The sequence below is a fragment of the Mirounga leonina genome, unplaced genomic scaffold, assembly GCF_011800145.1.
Source record: "Mirounga leonina isolate KUSES-001 unplaced genomic scaffold, KU_Mleo_1.0 Mir_98, whole genome shotgun sequence".
NCBI lineage: Eukaryota > Metazoa > Chordata > Mammalia > Carnivora > Phocidae > Mirounga > Mirounga leonina.
In genome coordinates, this window is record NW_023270921.1 from 4,984,805 (window position 1) to 5,001,715 (window position 16,911).

The 16,911-nt window shown below is 39.8% G+C and overlaps 1 long non-coding RNA gene across 1 annotated transcript in view; it reads left to right on the forward strand.

Moving 5' to 3' along the window:
• The window catches only part of LOC118006594, a 29,846-nt gene extending 20,721 nt beyond the window's left edge, over positions 1-9,125 (forward strand). Inside the window, exons 3-4 of the long non-coding RNA XR_004678129.1 lie at positions 6,135-6,375; positions 8,495-9,125. This is a non-coding gene — a long non-coding RNA (uncharacterized LOC118006594). The remainder of the gene's footprint in view (positions 1-6,134; positions 6,376-8,494) is intronic.
• The last annotated feature ends 7,786 nt before the right edge of the window (positions 9,126-16,911 follow it).

The window sequence follows — 16,911 nt, forward strand, 5'->3', positions numbered from 1 at the left end:
GTAGAAAGTCTGTCATATTCCACTGTATGTCATGTGTCTTTTCCCCTAGCTCTTTCAGTATTTTCTCTTTACCTTTGGTTTTCAACACTTTGACTATGATGTGACTAGATATACTTTTCTTCTAATTTATCTTACGGAGCTTCTTGAATTTGTACCTTTGAGAAGATATCTGCCCCATTCTATCTCTCCTCTTATTTGAGGAGTCCAATTATGTGGCGAGTCTATAATGTTAGAACTTTTGATATTGTCTCCCATGTCCCTGAGGCTCTGTTGATTTTTTTTAACTTTTTTGGAACAGTTTTAGGTTTACAACAAAATTGAGAAGATGATACAGAGATTTCCTATATACCTACTACCCACCCCCACATGCACGGCCTCCCCCGTTAACTTGACTCACTAGAATGGTACAATATTTACCAAGGATGAACCCACATTGACACAGCATAATCACCCTAAGTCTATAGTTTTAGGATTCATTCTTGGTGTTGGATATGCTATGGCTTTAGACGATGTATAATGACATAGAGCCATCATTATAATATCATAGAGAATATTTTCACTGCTTTAAAAATCCTCTGTGCTCTGCTTATTCATCACAACTCCCCTCCCCTATAACCACAGATCTTGTCACTGTCTCCATAGTTTTGTCTTTTCCAGAGTGTCATATAGCTGGAATCGTACAGTACATAGCCTTTCCAGAGTGGCTTCTTTCATTTAGTAATATGCATTTAAGTTTCCTCCATGTCTTTCTATGGCTTGATAACTTGTTTCTTTTTAGCACTGAATGATATTCTCCCTGCTCTGCGGGAAGCCTGCTTCTCCCACTCCCCCTGCTTGTGTTCCCTCTCTCACTGTCTCTCTCTGTCAAATAAATAAATAAAATCTTTAAAAAAAGAAAGAAAGAAAGAAACCACCAAACTGTATTCCAAAGCATCTGTACCATTTGCATTTCCACTAACAATGAATGAGAATTTCTGTTGCTCCACATCCTTATCAGCATTTGGTGGTGTTAGTGTTCTAGATTTTGGTCATTCTAATAGGTATGTAGTGGTATTAATTTGCATTTCCCTTATGACAAAGGATGAGGAACATCTTTTCATATGCTTATTTCCTTCTGCGTATCTTCTTTGGTGAGGTGTTTGTTAAGGTCTTTGGCCTATTCTTTAATTGGGCTGTTTTCTTATTGTTGAGTTTTAATAGTTCTTTGCATATTTTAGACACCAGTCCTTTATCAGGTATATTCTTTGCAAATGTTTTCTCCCAGTCTGTGGCTTGTCTTCTCATTCTCTTGACATTGTCTTTCCCAGAAGCAGTTGTTTTGTTTTGTTTTATTTTTAATTTTAATGAAGTCCAGTTTATCAATTATTTCTTCCATGGATCATGTCTTTGGTGTCATATCTAAAAAGGCATCACTATACCCAAGGTCATCTAGGTTTTTTCCTATGTTATTGTCTAGGAGTTTTATAGTTTCATAGTTTACATTTAGGTCTGTGATCCATTTTGATTAATTATTGGGGAAGGGTGTAAGGTCTGTGTCTAGACCAGACACAGGTCTAGATGTCCAGTTATTCCAGCACCCCGTTTCTTGAGAAGACTATCTCTGCTCCATTCTTTTGCCTTTGCCCCTTTGTCAAAGATCAGTTGACTATACTTATAGGAGTCTATTTCCTGGGCTCTCTATTCTGTTCCATTAATCTATTTGTCTGTCTTTTGCCAAAACCACACTGTCTTGATTACTGCAGCTTTATAGTAAGTCTTGTAGTCAGGTGGCATCAGTCCTCCAATTTTGTTCTTCTCTTTCAATATGGTGTTGGCTATTCTGAGTCATTTGCCTTTCCATATAAATTTTAGAATCATTTTGTCAATATCCATAAAATAACTTGCTGGGATTTTGATGGAGATTGCATTGAATCTATAGATCAAGCTGGGAAGAACAGACGGCTTAACAATATTGAGTCTTCCTCTTATTCATGAACATGGAATATTATCTCCATTTATGTAGTTCTTCTTTGATCTCATTTATCAGAGTTTTATAGATTTCCTCCTAAAGAACTTGTACATATTTTGTTAAAAGTATTTCCTTTTGGTGGGTGCTAATGTAAATGGTATTGTGTTTTTAATTTCAAATTCTACTGGTTCATTGTTAGTATTTAGAAAAGCAATTGATTTTTATGTTAACTTTGTATCTTGAAATCTTGCTATAATCACATATATTATACAGATGATCAATGACAGTTTTAAGTCTTGCTTCCCAACCTGTATACCTTTGGTTTCCTTTTCTTGCCTTACTAATTAGCAAGGACTTCCAGTACAATGTTGAAACGGAATTGTGAGTAGGGACATGCTTGCCTTGTATCTGATCTTAGAGGCAAAGTCTTGAGTTTCTCACAATTAAGTATGATGCTAGCTGTAGGTTTTTTGTAGATCATTTTTATCAAGTTGAGACAGTTCCCCTCTATTCCTAGCTTACTAAGAGTTTTTATCATGAATGAGTGTTAAATTTTATTAAATGCTTTTTCTGCATCTATTCACATGATTATGTGATTTTTCTATGGGATAGATTACATTAATTGATTTTGAATGTTAAACCTACTTGCATATCTGGGATAAATCCCAGTTGTCATGGTATATAAGTCTTTTTATACTTTTTTGGATTCAATTTGCTAATATTTTGTTGAGGACTTTTGCATCTATGCTCGTGAAAGATATTGGTCTGTCGTTTTCTCTTCTTGTAATGTTTTTGTCTGGTTTGGGTATTAAGGTAAAGCTGGTCTCATAGGATGAATTAGGAAGTATTTCCTCTGCTTCTAACCTCTAAAAGAGATTTTTAGAGCTTTGGTATAATTTCTAACTTAAACATCTGGTAGAATTCACCCATGAACCCATCTGGGTCTGGTTCTTTCTGTTTTGGAAGATTCTTAATTATTGACTCAATTTCTTTAATAGATATGGGCCCATTCAAATCATCTATTTCTTCTTGTGTGACTTTGGTCAGATTGTTCATTTTAAGGAATTAGTCCATTTTGTCTACATTATCAGATTTGTGGGCATAGAGTTGTTCATAGTATTCCTTTATTATCCTTTAATTTCCATGGGATCTGTAATAATGACCCCTTTTCATTTCTGATATTAGTATTTGTGTCCTCCCTCTTTTTTTCATCTATTTTACTTTTTATCTTTTTATTGATCTTTTCAAAGACCCAGTTTTTGGTTTCATTAATTTTTCTCTATTGATTTCCTGTTTTCAATTTCATTGGTCTCTGTTCTAATTATTATCATTTCTATTCTTCTACTTACTTTGGATTTCATTTGCTCTTCTTTTTCTAGTTTCCTAAGGTGGAAATTTAGATTATCAATTTTAGGTCTTTCCTTTTTTTTAATATATTCAGTGTTATAAATTTCTCTCTAAGCACTGCTTTCACTGCATCCCACAAACTTTGATAAGTTATTATTTCAATTTCATTGAGTTCAAAATATTTTTTAAATTTCTCTTGAGATTTCTTCTAGAATCCATGTGTTATTTAAAAGTGTATTGTTTAATCTCCACATATTTTGGGATTTTCCAGTTATCTTTCTATTATTGATTTCTAGCTTAATTCCATGGTAGTGTGATAGCAAAAATTGTTTTATTCTATTCTTTTAAATTTGTTAAGGTGTGTTTTAAAATTTTAAAAAGTATACCTAATATTAAATGTAATCATTAAAAAATAGTCAAACCAAAAGAAGGCAGGAAAAGAGGAAAAAGGAACAAAGAACAAATGGAATAAAAAATAATAATAATTGGGGTCTCTGGGTGGCTCATTCAGTTAAGCATCAACTCTTGATTTCCGCTCAGGTCATGATCTCAGGGTCTTGAGATCAAACCCCAAGTTGGGCTCTGAGCTGAGTGTGGAGCCTGCTTAAGATTTTCTCTCTCCCTCTGCCCCTCCCTCAAATGCTTGCGGGTGTGTACATGTGCTCTCTCTCTCTCTCTAAATATTAATAATAATAATAACAAGATGGTAAATTTAGACCCAACCAAATAATAATTACATTAAATAAAAATGGCCTAAACTCTCCATTTAAAATTCAGAGATTGCCAGATTGGATAAAGGGAATGAAATATATAAATATAAAGACATAACTAGGTTAAAAGTAAAAGGATAAAAATAGAAATGCCATTCAAGGGTGCCTGGGTGGCTCAGTTGGTTAAGCGACTGCCTTCGGCTCAGGTCATGATCCTGGAGTCCAGGGATCGAGTCCCGCATCAGGCTCCCTGCTCAGCAGGGAGTCTGCTTCTCCCTCTGACCCTCCTCCCTCTCATGCTCTCTCTCTATCATTCTCTCTCTCTCTCTCAATAAATAAATAAAAATCTTTAAAAAAAAAAAGAGAAATGCCATTCAAGTACCGATCAAAGGAAATGCCTCATATCAATTAAAGTGAATTTCAAAACAAGGAACATGACCAAGGATAAATAGGGACATTAATAAAGGGGCTAATTTGTTAAAAAGATATAACAATCTTAAAAGTTGGGGCACTTGGGTGGCTCAGTCGATTAAGCATCTGACTCTTGATTGCAGCTCAGGTCTTGATCTCAGGGGCATGAGTGAGCTCAGGCCCCACATTGGGCTCCATGCTGGGTGTGAGGCCTGCTTTAAAAAAAAAAAAGTGTATGTACTGGGGCACCTGGCTGGCTCAATCAGTGGGGCATGCGATCTCCAGGTTGTGAGTTTGAGCCCCAGGTTGGATGTAGAGATTACTTAAAAATAAATTCTTAAAAAAAAAAAAAATGCATGTACCTAACAACACAGTTTAAAATGCATGAAGCAATAAGTAACAAAACTGAAATAACTAATAAAATCTACTATTTTTGCAGGATATTGCAACACTTCTCTCACAGGAATTAATAGAACATGTAGACCAAAAAAAAAAAAAAAAACCCCAACCACCACCACCACAAAAAATCAGTTAGGATACAGAAGACTTGAATACTTTCAATCAACTTGACCCAATTGACATTTATATAACAATGCTCCCCAAAAAACATCAGAATAGACAGTCTTTTCAAGCACATATGAAACATTCACCAAGAAGAACATATTCCGAGACAAAAAACAAATGTCAAGAAATTCAAAAAATTGAAATCATCCACGAATGTTCTCTGAACACAAAGGAATTGAATTAGAAATCAATAAAAGGGAAATATCTGGAAAATCCCCAGATATGTGCAAATTAAACAAAACACTCTTAAATAACTCAAGGGATGAGGGAGAAATCACAAGGGAAATTAAAAAATAGTTTGAATGCAATGAAATCAACCTATCAAGATTTGGGGGATGCAGCAAAAGCAGTGCTTAAAGGGAGCTTTAAAACATCACATGCTTATATGCGCAAAGAAGACAGTCTCAAATCAGTTGTCTAAGCAGAACCAACGAAACAAGCAAGGGGAAGGAGGAAAGAAAATAGTAAAGGAAGAGCAGAAATCAAGTAGAAACTGAACACATAGACATTTAATTTAAATTTATTGTGATTTGACAATAAGTCAAATCATTATGCTGTATGCCTTAATCTTCTACAGTGCTGTGTGTCAACTTCATCTCAATAAAACTGGAAAAAAATGAAGAATATGAAACTAAACAGCTGTTTCTTTGGGAAAAAAAAATAGTAAAAGCCAACAGACAGAGGACAGACTGCTTCCGGGGACTCAGAAACAACCCCCTGTGTCTGCACCATCCTTCCAAGGGACATGAGTCTTAACAGGCTGGTGGGGGCACCTTTCTAACAGTGCCCCTTCTCCAACCTCCTAGCAGACAAGGGAGGGACCTAGAGCGGACTCAATGCACAATGCCCCCTTTGAGATCCAGCTGCAGCAGGAAGCCCAGGGAGGAGGGGAGGGGCAGCCCAGCCCTCAGGACCCAGAGTCCTTACACTGTCAGGCCTCTGACTGGGGAGCAGCGCTCCTCCCTGCCTCTCTGCAGATTGCTTCAGGCCTATCAGGCTCTGGCGCATTCCTCACATTCTAGGACTGAGATACACAGTTAGGTTCCTGTGGGGGAGGTCAGGGTGGGGGAGGAGGGCAGAGAGCATCCCAGGAATCAAAGCTGCTGTTCTTGTTTTCCCCTGACTGCCTTGGCCCACACTGCCTTGCCTGCCAGTGAGAAAGCCATCCCCACCCAGCCTCTCTCTGCAAGCACCTCCCGCGGCTCTCTGGGTGAAGCTGGAGCTGTGGGCGCAGCATCTCGCCTGGGTCCCAGCAGCACCGGTGAGCCAAGTCCTCACTGGTGAGTGTGCAGGGCCCCAGCCCCTGCTCCTAAAGCTTTGGTCAGAAGGAATGTGGGAAATCGCCTGATGGAGCCCAGCACCTTACAGATGAGAGAGGATGGAGGACCAAGTCTGGTAAGAGTATGCACAAAATCTAGTTACACAAAACAAACCTCATTCGCCTTGTGGATAAGTCAGCAGAGCAGAGGAATGCAGTTCACATAGTGCGCTGAACTTCAAAAGCCTCCCCTGAGATCCCACAAATGAAGTGGAAAAACGATGGGGTGAATCCAAATATGGTTAGACAGGTTGATGACTAATTTAAAGACCACTAATAAATTACTTAATGCTTCCTTGGATGCTGTTTTCTTTCTTTTTTTATTGACGTGTAGTTGACATACAATGTTATGTTCGTTTCAAGTATACAACCGAAGGATTCAACAATTTTATACATTATGCAGTGCTCACCAGGGTAAGTAGTTACCATCTGTCACCATACAAGGTTATTACAATATTACTGACTATATTTCCTATGCTGTACTTTTCATCCCTGTGACTTCTCTATTTTACAACTGGAAGTTTATACCTCTAAATCCCTTCATCTATTTTGCCCATCCCCCACTCCCTCCCCTCTGGCAACCACCAGTTTGTTCTCTGTATTTATGAGACTGTTTCTATTGTGTGTGTATATATGTGTGTTCATTTGTTTTATTTTTTAGATTCCACATATCAGTGAAATCATATGGCATTTGTCTTTCTCTGTCTGACTTATTTCACTTAGCATGACACTAAGTTCATCCATGTTGTCAGGAATGACAAGATTTCATTCCTTCTATGGCTGAGTAATATTCCATTGTATATATACCACTTCTTTATCCGTTTATCTATCGGTGGACACAGGCTGCTTCCATATCTTGGCTATTGTAAATAATGCTGCAATAAACATAGGGCTGCATATCTTTTTAAATTAATGTTTTGTTTTCATTTTCTTTGGGTAAATACCCAGCAGTGGAATTTCTAGACCATATAGTATTTCTAGTTTTAATATTGTGAAGAACCTCCACAGTTTCCCACAGTGGCTGCACCAATTTACATTCCCACCAACCATGCATGAGGATTCCCTTTTCTCCACATCTTGGATGCTATTTTCTTAGCAGGTTCTTAGTCCAATTCTTATTCCATTCCAGGCCAAAATTTAATAAAGTTTTGGAGGAAGGCATAAATTCACTCTTTTAAACAATACTGAATGAGCACCTACTCTGTACTGGGTATTAGTGACACTGTTGAGTGAAAACAGAGCCCCTGCCTTCACAGAGCCCATAATCCATTGGAGACCTAGAGGTCAATCAAAGTGTCACATAAATAATTATACAATAAGGGCTATAACGAGAAGGAAAGTAAGCACAGTAAGAGCATATAAAAGAGGAGGGCATCTAGGCAGGGAAATCAAGGAAGACTTCCCTACAGAAGTGACTCTTCAGCTAACATCTGAAAAATAAGTAAGAGTTACAAAGATGGGAGAGACAGGTGCCTGGGTGGCTCTGTTGGTTAAGCAACTGCCTTTGGCTCAGGTCATGCTCCCAGGGTCCTGGGATAGAGTCGCACGTCCATTGGGCTCTCTGCTCAGTGGAGAGCCTGCTAGGCTGCTTCTCCCTCTCCCTCTGCCCTTCCCCCTCACTTGTGCATGTGCGCTGTCTCTTTCTCTATTAAAATAAATAAAATCTTTAAAAAAAATGAGAAGGAAAAGAATTCCAGAGGGACCAGCATGTCCCTCAGAGGTCCTGTGCCAGGAGGGAAATGACGAGTGTGAGGGAATGAAAGGCCACTGAGCAGAGTGTGCAGGGAGCCATGAGGAGCTGCATTAACCTGCTAGAATGTAAGCTCCATGAAGGCAGAGAATTTTTATTATTTTGCTCACAGCTCTGTCCCCCAGCACCCACAACTGTGTGCCTTCCACACAGTAGATACTGATAGATATTGAATGAATGAGTGAAGAGAAAGCTGGCAGAGTACTAGAGTTAGAGGGGACAGGAACAATAGAAATGGTATAGGATTTTAGGCAAAGGGACATTGTGAACAGATTTCTCAGTTTCATAGCTTCTCGTTTCTTTAGAGATTTTATTATGAATGGATGTTGAATTTTGCTAAAATACATTATCTGCATCATTGAAATAGTTATTTTTCTTTTCTTATCTGCTGATACGGTAAATTACATTGATCGATTTTCAGATGTTGAACCAACCTTGTGTTACAGAACCTGGACTGGATCGCCCAATGGAAGAATCAAGCGGCACCTGGAGATCTTGGAGGGCAGGAGGTTTATTTAATACCAGTGCGCTCAGAGGAGAGTGGTGTCCAAAGGTCTGAGCCCCGAGCACAAAGGGGGCAATTTATACACTTCTACTTCCGCATACTTGGTACTTTTGGCGCGTGCGCAAAGCGGGGCAGGGAGAAGGACCCGGACTGGTGCTCGCGGGAAGCAGAGCAGGGAGAAGAACCTGGAAGAGCCCCGAGCAAGGACTGGGACTCTCTCGCTGGCTTGGTTGGCCATCTTAGGACACAGATTTTCCTTATCACTTGCATCCCCCACTTGTTCATTATGTGTTACCTTTTAATATGTTGCTGGATTTGACTTGCTAACATGTTGCCAAGGACTTTTGCATCTCTGTCCATGAGGTATATTTGGGCTTTAGATTTCTTTTCATGTAATGTCTTTGTCTGATTTTGGTATCAGTTAATATTGGCCTCATAAAATAAATTGGAAAATGTTCTACCCTGTTCCGTTTTTTGGAAAAATTTCTCTAGAACTGGTATTATTTCTTCCTTTAATGTTTGGCAAAATTCACCACCAAACTTATATGGGCTAGGAGTTTTCTTTTTCAGAAAGTTTGTAGCTACAAATTTAGGTTTTTTTTAATACGTATAGCACTACTCAGCCTATATTTCTTCTTTTTTTTTAGGATAAATTTATTTATTTACTTATTTGAGAGAGAAAAAGAGAGTGTGTATGTGCACGCAAGTTGGGGAGGGACTGGGGGAGAGAGAGAATCCTCAAGCAGACTCCCCGCTGAACACGGAGCCTGATGCAGGGCTGGATCCCAGGACCCTGAGACCATGACCTGAGCTGAAATCAAAAGTCAGCCAATTAACTGACTGTACCACTCATGCACCCCGATTTATTTCCTCTTGAGTAGGCTTTGGAAATTTCAGTCTTTCGGGCAATTTTTCCACTTCATGTCAGTTCTCAAGTTTATTAATATGAAGTTGTTCATAATATTCCATCACTAACCTTTTAATTGCTGTAGATCTATAAAATCTTTTCTTTCATTTCTGATATTGATAATTGGTATCTTTTCTCTTCTTTTTCCTTGATTAGACTGACTAGAAATTTATAAATTATGGTTCCACTGACTTTTCTCTATTGTTTTTCTGTTTTCTACTTCATTGATTTCTGGTCTCTATTTCCTTACTTTGGCTTCCTTTGTGTTTAACCTGCTTTCCTTTTATAATTTCTTTAGGTAGTAGCTAAGATCATTGTCATGAGACTTTTCTTCTTCATAAGTAATTAATTCTATACATTTTCCCCTGAACATTTCTTTAGCTACATCACATTTTTTTTATATGTTGCGTTTCCATTTGTTTCACTTAAAAGACGTTAGAATTTCCTTCATGATTCCTTCTTTGACCCATGGGTTATTTAGAAGTGAACTTTTTTATTTATAATTATTTAGAGCTTTTTGCTATAACTCTCTCTTATTCACATCTAGTTTAATCCTCAAAGAACATGTTTTATATTATTTAAATTCTTATAAATTTGTAGAGATTAGTTTTGTGGCCCAGAATATGAATTACCTTGGTGAATGTTCCCATGCATATCTGAAAAGAATGCTTATTTTGCTATTTTTTTATTTTGCCATCAGGTTCTATGCATGTTAATTAAGTCATGTTGGCAGATAGTGTCTTTCAGGTCATCAACCACAAGTTGGTTGATCGTGTCCTCAGTGTCCTTCAGTTCCTCTGGTATCTTTCAGGTCTTCTTCAGGAGTCACATAATCACAAATATGTATGAACTTAATAATAGAATTGGAGAATACATGAAGCAAAATGATGTAACTAAAAAAGGAAAAAGACTTATCCATAATTATATTTGGAGGCATCAACACTATTGTAAATGAAGAGAAGTTGCCAGAGAAAAGAGTAGAAGAAATGGAAATTTGACTCCTATTTCTACACCATCATTAGCACATCATCATTATCAAACATTTATTGCCTCCCTAGTATATACTTGACCACAAGGGGTTGCAGACTTCTTTGTTTATAAGGGCCAAGCAGGTGAGTAAGTAAGTGGAGTTGGCTGGCAGACACCCAGCTTTAGAGGGGGGTCAGGGAAAAAATAGGAAGAGGTACAGACTTGATGCACAGGAGAAGACATGCCCAGTCTAAGGGGAAGGCCCTGTTCAGCTGTTAAAGAATGAGAAACATGATGTAAAATATGACCAGAACTTGTTTTTGCAATGAAACCAGAAATCCACATCTTCAAGTGAAATATCCCCCATTTCTTAATGTTGGAAAGATAAATCAAAATAGTATTTGAAACATTGTGTGGGCCAATACTTTAAACAAACTTGTCTGTAGGCTAAATCCAGCCTAAAGCCTTCTACCTTGCAACCTCAGGTATAAATGCTAATTATTCCTCTTGGAGAGCTCACTATTTAGTTGGAGTAATGAGATAAGCACTTGTGTTATACATTTCCTGGTGGGACCCATTGAAAACAACGTGGGATATATTCAAACATTTTCTCATTCAACAAACACTCACTTATCACCTATCATATGCCAGGCATTATTCTAATAGTGGAGATTTATCAGTGAAAACAGATGAAATTCTTGCCCTCAAGGATCTTATAATCTAGTGAGAGGATAAAGATAGTGAAAATCACAAATAAATAAATAACATCATGAGTTATATGCTAAGCACTATTTTTTAAAAAAAGACTAATTGCCAAGGTAGAAGGGACACAATTTTATTAGGACGAAGAAACATGATCACTGAGAAGGTGACAACTGAGCAAAGATTTAAAGACAGGAGGGAGGGATCCATAGACATCCAGGAGAAGAGTATGCCAAGAAAAGGGAAGAGCCAGTGCAAAGACCCTGGGACAGGAGTGTGCCTAGCATGGTAGAGGAAGACCAGGGTGGAAAGTAAAATTGGTTGTGGTACCAATTCCAATGTGGGGGGAGTGGTGCTTCCCACACCTCCAATGAGCAATTCTCAGACACAATCAGGGTGTCCAAGAATTCAACTCAATTCAGATACTGTTTACTCAGACACAGCATCAGATTCTATAGGTTAAGGTTTCAGTTCTGCAAGACTGCACCCCACACACACCAACTTCAGATGCCAGTTGCAAACCCAGGTTATAATCTATGCTCTGACGAGCTGGTTATAAATCAGAGGCTCCCAAAACTTCCTCTTTGCGTTTGACTAATTTGCTAGAATGGCTCATAGATCTCAGAAAAACATTTTACTTACTAGATTGCTAGTTTATTCTAAAAGGATATAACTCAGGGACATCCAGATTGAAGAGATGCATAGGGCAAGGAATGGGGAAGGCACAGAGCTTCCATGACCTCTCCAGGTGCACCATTCTCCCAAATCTCCAGGCGTCCACCAAACTGGAAGCTCTCCGAACCCTGTTCTCTTGCATTTTTATGAAAGCTTCATTACATAGTCATGATTGGTTAAATCATTGGTCATTGGCAATTGATTCAACCTCCAGGCTCTCTCCCCTCCCCAGAGGTCAGAGGTGGGACTGAAAGTTCCAATCATCCAGGGGCACCTGGGTGGCTCAGTGGGTTAAATGTCTGCCTAGGGCTCAGGTCATGATTCCGGAGTCCTGGGATGGAGTCCTGCATCAGGCTCCCTGCTCAGCAGGGAGCCTACTTCTCACTCTGCCACTCCCCCTGCTTATACTCTCTCTCTCTCTGTCTGTCAAATAAATAAATAAAATCTTAAAAAAAAAAAATTCTAATTGTCTAATCACATAGTTGGTTCTCCTGGCAACCCATCCTTAGGTTAGTTTCAAAAGTCACCTCATTAACATAAAAGAGACACCTTTATCACTTTCATCACTTCGGAAGTTCCAAGGATTTGGAGAGTTGTGAACCCTGGATGAAGACCAAATATATATGAGAAATATATTTTGATCATCTGAATGACATATATTTTTCTTATAAACCACAGTGTCACAAAATTGTTGCTTGAACAGCATGAGGCCAGATAAGGGATCGATCGAGACTAGGCAAGAAGCACAGAGCCCCTTAAAAGGAGTAACCGAAGAGTGTTAAGTATAAAGACTATTTATGAAGCTGTGGACAGGGGTAGGGTGAACCTACAAGGTCAGGCCCTGGAGAGTTAGCAGTAGCACTCCTTGGCCAGAAGGGGCCAGCAGAGAGCAGGATTCCTGGAGCCTGGAGAAGGCCAAGTGTAGGAGAGGGCTGACAGATGGGGTCCTTGGTAAAGGAACAGAGTCATGGCCACCACCAGGCTTGGCAGGGAATGAAACAGAGAGATAAATACCCCAACCTCTCTCACCTCCCATGTCCCCATTGCAAACCAGCACCTTCCATCGACTGACCAGACTACAGGCCAGACTGTGGAGAAAGTTTGAAGATTCCTGGGACCAGTGTCCTGGAGAAGAAGGCAGGATGGAAAAGGCTGGAGAGTGAATCTGGGGGGACAAGAGGAGACCGTCCAGGACAGAGAGAGCAGTGGGAGATGAGGTCAGAGCGATGTGTGGTTTTGTAAAGCCTGATAGGCTGTTCCAAGAATGTTGGCTTTTGCTCTAAGTGAAACGTGGAACCACTGTGGGATCTTTAGCAGGACACTGATGGTTTGACTTATATTTTACAAAGAATCACTCTGGCTGCTCTGTAGAAATGGATTGTGCATGAGGGAAGGGCAGGGGTGGAGTCCATTGGCCCTGACTTGGATCATGGTGGTAACAGTGGAGATGGTGTTCTAATTCTGGATATTTCTAAGAAAATCTAAAAAGATTTCCAGATGGACTAAGAGAAAGGCACGCATCAGGATGACTAATGTTTTGGCCTGGGTACCTAGAAAGATCGAGTTGCCTTTAACTGAGATGGGAGAGCCTGCAAGTGGAGCTAACATAGCTGTGTGGGTGGTTGGGTGGGTGGTGGACATATTAAATTTGAGTCTATTAGACATCCAAAGGAAGATACTGAGTAGACACTTGAACACACTAGTTTGGAGCTCATAAGAAAGATTTGGACTGAAAATATAAATTTGGGAATCATCAACGGCAAAATATATTGGAAATATGAGAAGGAAGAAGCACTATCAAATGGAGAAACAGAGAAAGTTTCACAGAGGAGGTAGCATGTCATTTGCCTCTTGAAGGATGGAATTTTGACAGCAGAAATAAGTGAGAAGAACATTCCAGAAAGAGGAAAAAAACCTAGGAAAAATGCTAGGATAGGAAATTGGAGGCAGGTTTGGGGAAGGCCGGTAGAGTCGGGAGGTGCTTGCTGTAAGCTTGGTGGTAAAAGAAGTAAAAGGCAGAAATGGAGCTAGAACATGGCTCCTCATTTCCAGCTCATTCATGCAGTTTTCATATACTCATTAAACATTTCTGGACCACCTACTTGGTCTAGGTGCTATGCTCTGTTCTAAATATTAATAATAAAAATACGTATTGAGCAGTAATTATGCACTCAAGGGAAAAAAAGTCACCATCAATAAAATGAAAAGACAACCAATGGAATGGAAGAAAATGTTTGCAAATTATATATCTGATAAGGAGTTATCATCCAAAATATATTTTTTAAAAACCTCATACAACTCAATAGCAAAAAACAAACATTCTAGGGCACAACCTCATACAACTCAATAGCAAAAAACTAACATTCTAGGGCGCCAGGGTGGCTCAGTCGTTAAGCGTCTGCTTTCGGCTCAGGTCATGATTCCGGGATCCTGGGATCGATCCCCGCATCAGGCTCCCCACTCAGTGGAAAGCCTGCTTCTCCCTCTCCCACTCCCCCTGCTTGTGTTCCCTCTCTCACTCTCTCTCTCTCTGTGTGTCAAGTAAATGAATGGAATCTTTAAAAAAAAAAAAAAAGAGAGGCACGGTAGGCTTTAAAAAACAAACAAACAAATATTCCAATTAAAAAATCAGTGAAGAATGGAATAGACATTTTTCCAAAGACACATTTGGCCAACAGGTACATGAAAAGGTGCTCAGCATCACTAATCATCAGATTATTGCAAATCAAAACCACAATGAGATATCACCTCAACCTGTTAAAATGGCTGTTAGCAAAAAGACAAGAGATAACAAGTGTTAGTAAGTATGAATAGACAAGGAAGCTCTTATACACGGTTGGTGGGAATGTAATTGGTACAGCCACTATGGAAAACAGTATGAAAGTTTCTCAACAAATTAAAAATAGAACTACCAGCAATATGATCCAGCAATTCTGCTTCTGGGTATTTACCTGAAGTGAATGAAATCACTCCTTAGAGAGATATCTGCACCCCATGTTCATTGCAGCATTATTTACAAGAGCAAAGAAATGGAAACAACTTCAGTGTCCATGGACAGATGAATGGATAAAGAAAATGTGAGACATAAATATATATAAAGAAAATGTAAGATATAAATATATATGTGAGATATATATAATTATATATATTAGCAAATGTATATATTTAAATATCTATTTTTAATGGAATAATATTCAGCCGCTAAAAAAGAAGGACATCCTGTCATTTGCAATAACATGGGTGGACCTTGAGGGCATTATGCTGAGTGAAATAAGTCACTCAAAGAAAGACAAATACTGTATGATGTCAGCTATATGTGGAATCTAAAAAAACAAACTCATAGAAACAGAGAACAAATTGGTTGTTGCCAGAGGCAGGAGGTGGGGTGTAGGCGAAACAGGTGAAGGTGGGCAAATAGTACAAACTTCCAGTTACAAGATAAATAAGTCCTAGGGATATGACACACAGCATGATGACTATAATTAACAACACTGTATTGTACATTCAAAAGCTGCCTAGAGAGTAGATCTTAAAACTTCTCAACGTAAGAAAAAAAATATTTAACTACCTGAGGTGATGGATGTTAACTAAGCTTATTATGGTAATCATTTTGCAATTTATACATATAACAAATCATTATGTTGTGCACCTAGAACTAATACAATGTTATATGTCAATTATATCTCAATAAAGCTGGAAACAAAAGTAATAAAAGATAAAAGAATATAAGAACCGTGAAATTTAAAAATAGATATATATTTATAAACACCTACTCTGTGCTATGGACACTCTTGAAGACATTAGGAATAGAGCAATGAATGAAATAGACCAAGATCCACGCTCCTGGGGACCTTTCAGAGTAAAGTTTGTCCAGCTTTAGCAAAGACCCCCCCTGGCAAGTAGGTCCCTCCTGAAGATTCACCTACAGCCCTCCTCCAAGAGCTTCTCACCTCCCACCCACTTTCTACTCCACCCTCTGCATCAAGTCTCCCAGATGCCAGTTCTTTGGGTTCTATAACTAATGCTTTACTTCAAATTTTATATTTTCATGATGAGAACTCTTTTTATGTTATATGGATGGCTGGAATAAATGTCCTGTCAACAAAGTAAAAAGCAAAGGGGGAAAAAAGAAAAAGAACTTCCATTGAATCCTTACAACACTCCATCAAAGCTCTATGAATATTATCCCCAGTTTAAAGACAAGGAAACGGGAGTCTGAGTCACTGGCCCCAGCTCACTCAGCTGACTGGGCACAGCAGGGTCGGGATTCGAGCCCAGGCAGTGGGACTCTGGGGGCCCCATCCTTACCGCTCTGGTTAGTGCCTGTCACTCTGGCAGGATCTGTGGCCGGGTAGCCCTCAGAAGGTAGCCGATCACCAAGCCACAAGTGGGGGAGGTGCTCCCCAGGCTTTCCTCTGCCCGGATGCCAATCGTGCCCGGGCCAAGGGGCAGGGGAGGCACTAGTGGCCGCAGCTCCGGGGGAGGTGGGGCTGCTGACCTGCTGACCCGGCAGAGGTCACCAGGGGCCGGCTCTGACCTCACCCGGGAACAGCTGATGTTCTTTCAACATGTCAGTTTCCTATTTCTTGGCTCCCGCCGCCAACCTGGGGTCAAGGGCGGGCCACCGAAGCCTCACCCTGGAAGGCTGGCAGCACAAGCGTCCACCCCTACTCGTTCTCCTCCCAACCCACCTTAAAGAGAAAAAAACTGAGGCCCAGAAAGACAGAATCATTTCTTCAACACTTTAAGGCAATTTTGTGGCAAAGCCTATGTTAGAATTCAGACCTCAGGACTCTCAGTTCGGTGTGAGAACTGCTAACACTAATCAGCTCGGGTTTTAAAATTAGGTTCCCTAGCGAGCAGGCTGGGATAGGATGGTGCGTGGGTGCATGTGTGTGTGCGTGCATGTGAGCGTGTTGGCCGATCGTGGGACACGAGCCCAGGACTGACACTCCGCACCACCCCCAGGGAAAGGAATTTCCCTCAGTCCAGCTTGTCTTTCAGGGACATTCAGGTTTTCAGTCATCGGACCCAGTGAAGGGCATGGGAAGGAGGAGTCCTGCCACCAGCGAGTCCCTATCAGGTGTCTTTCCTGGGAACACCTG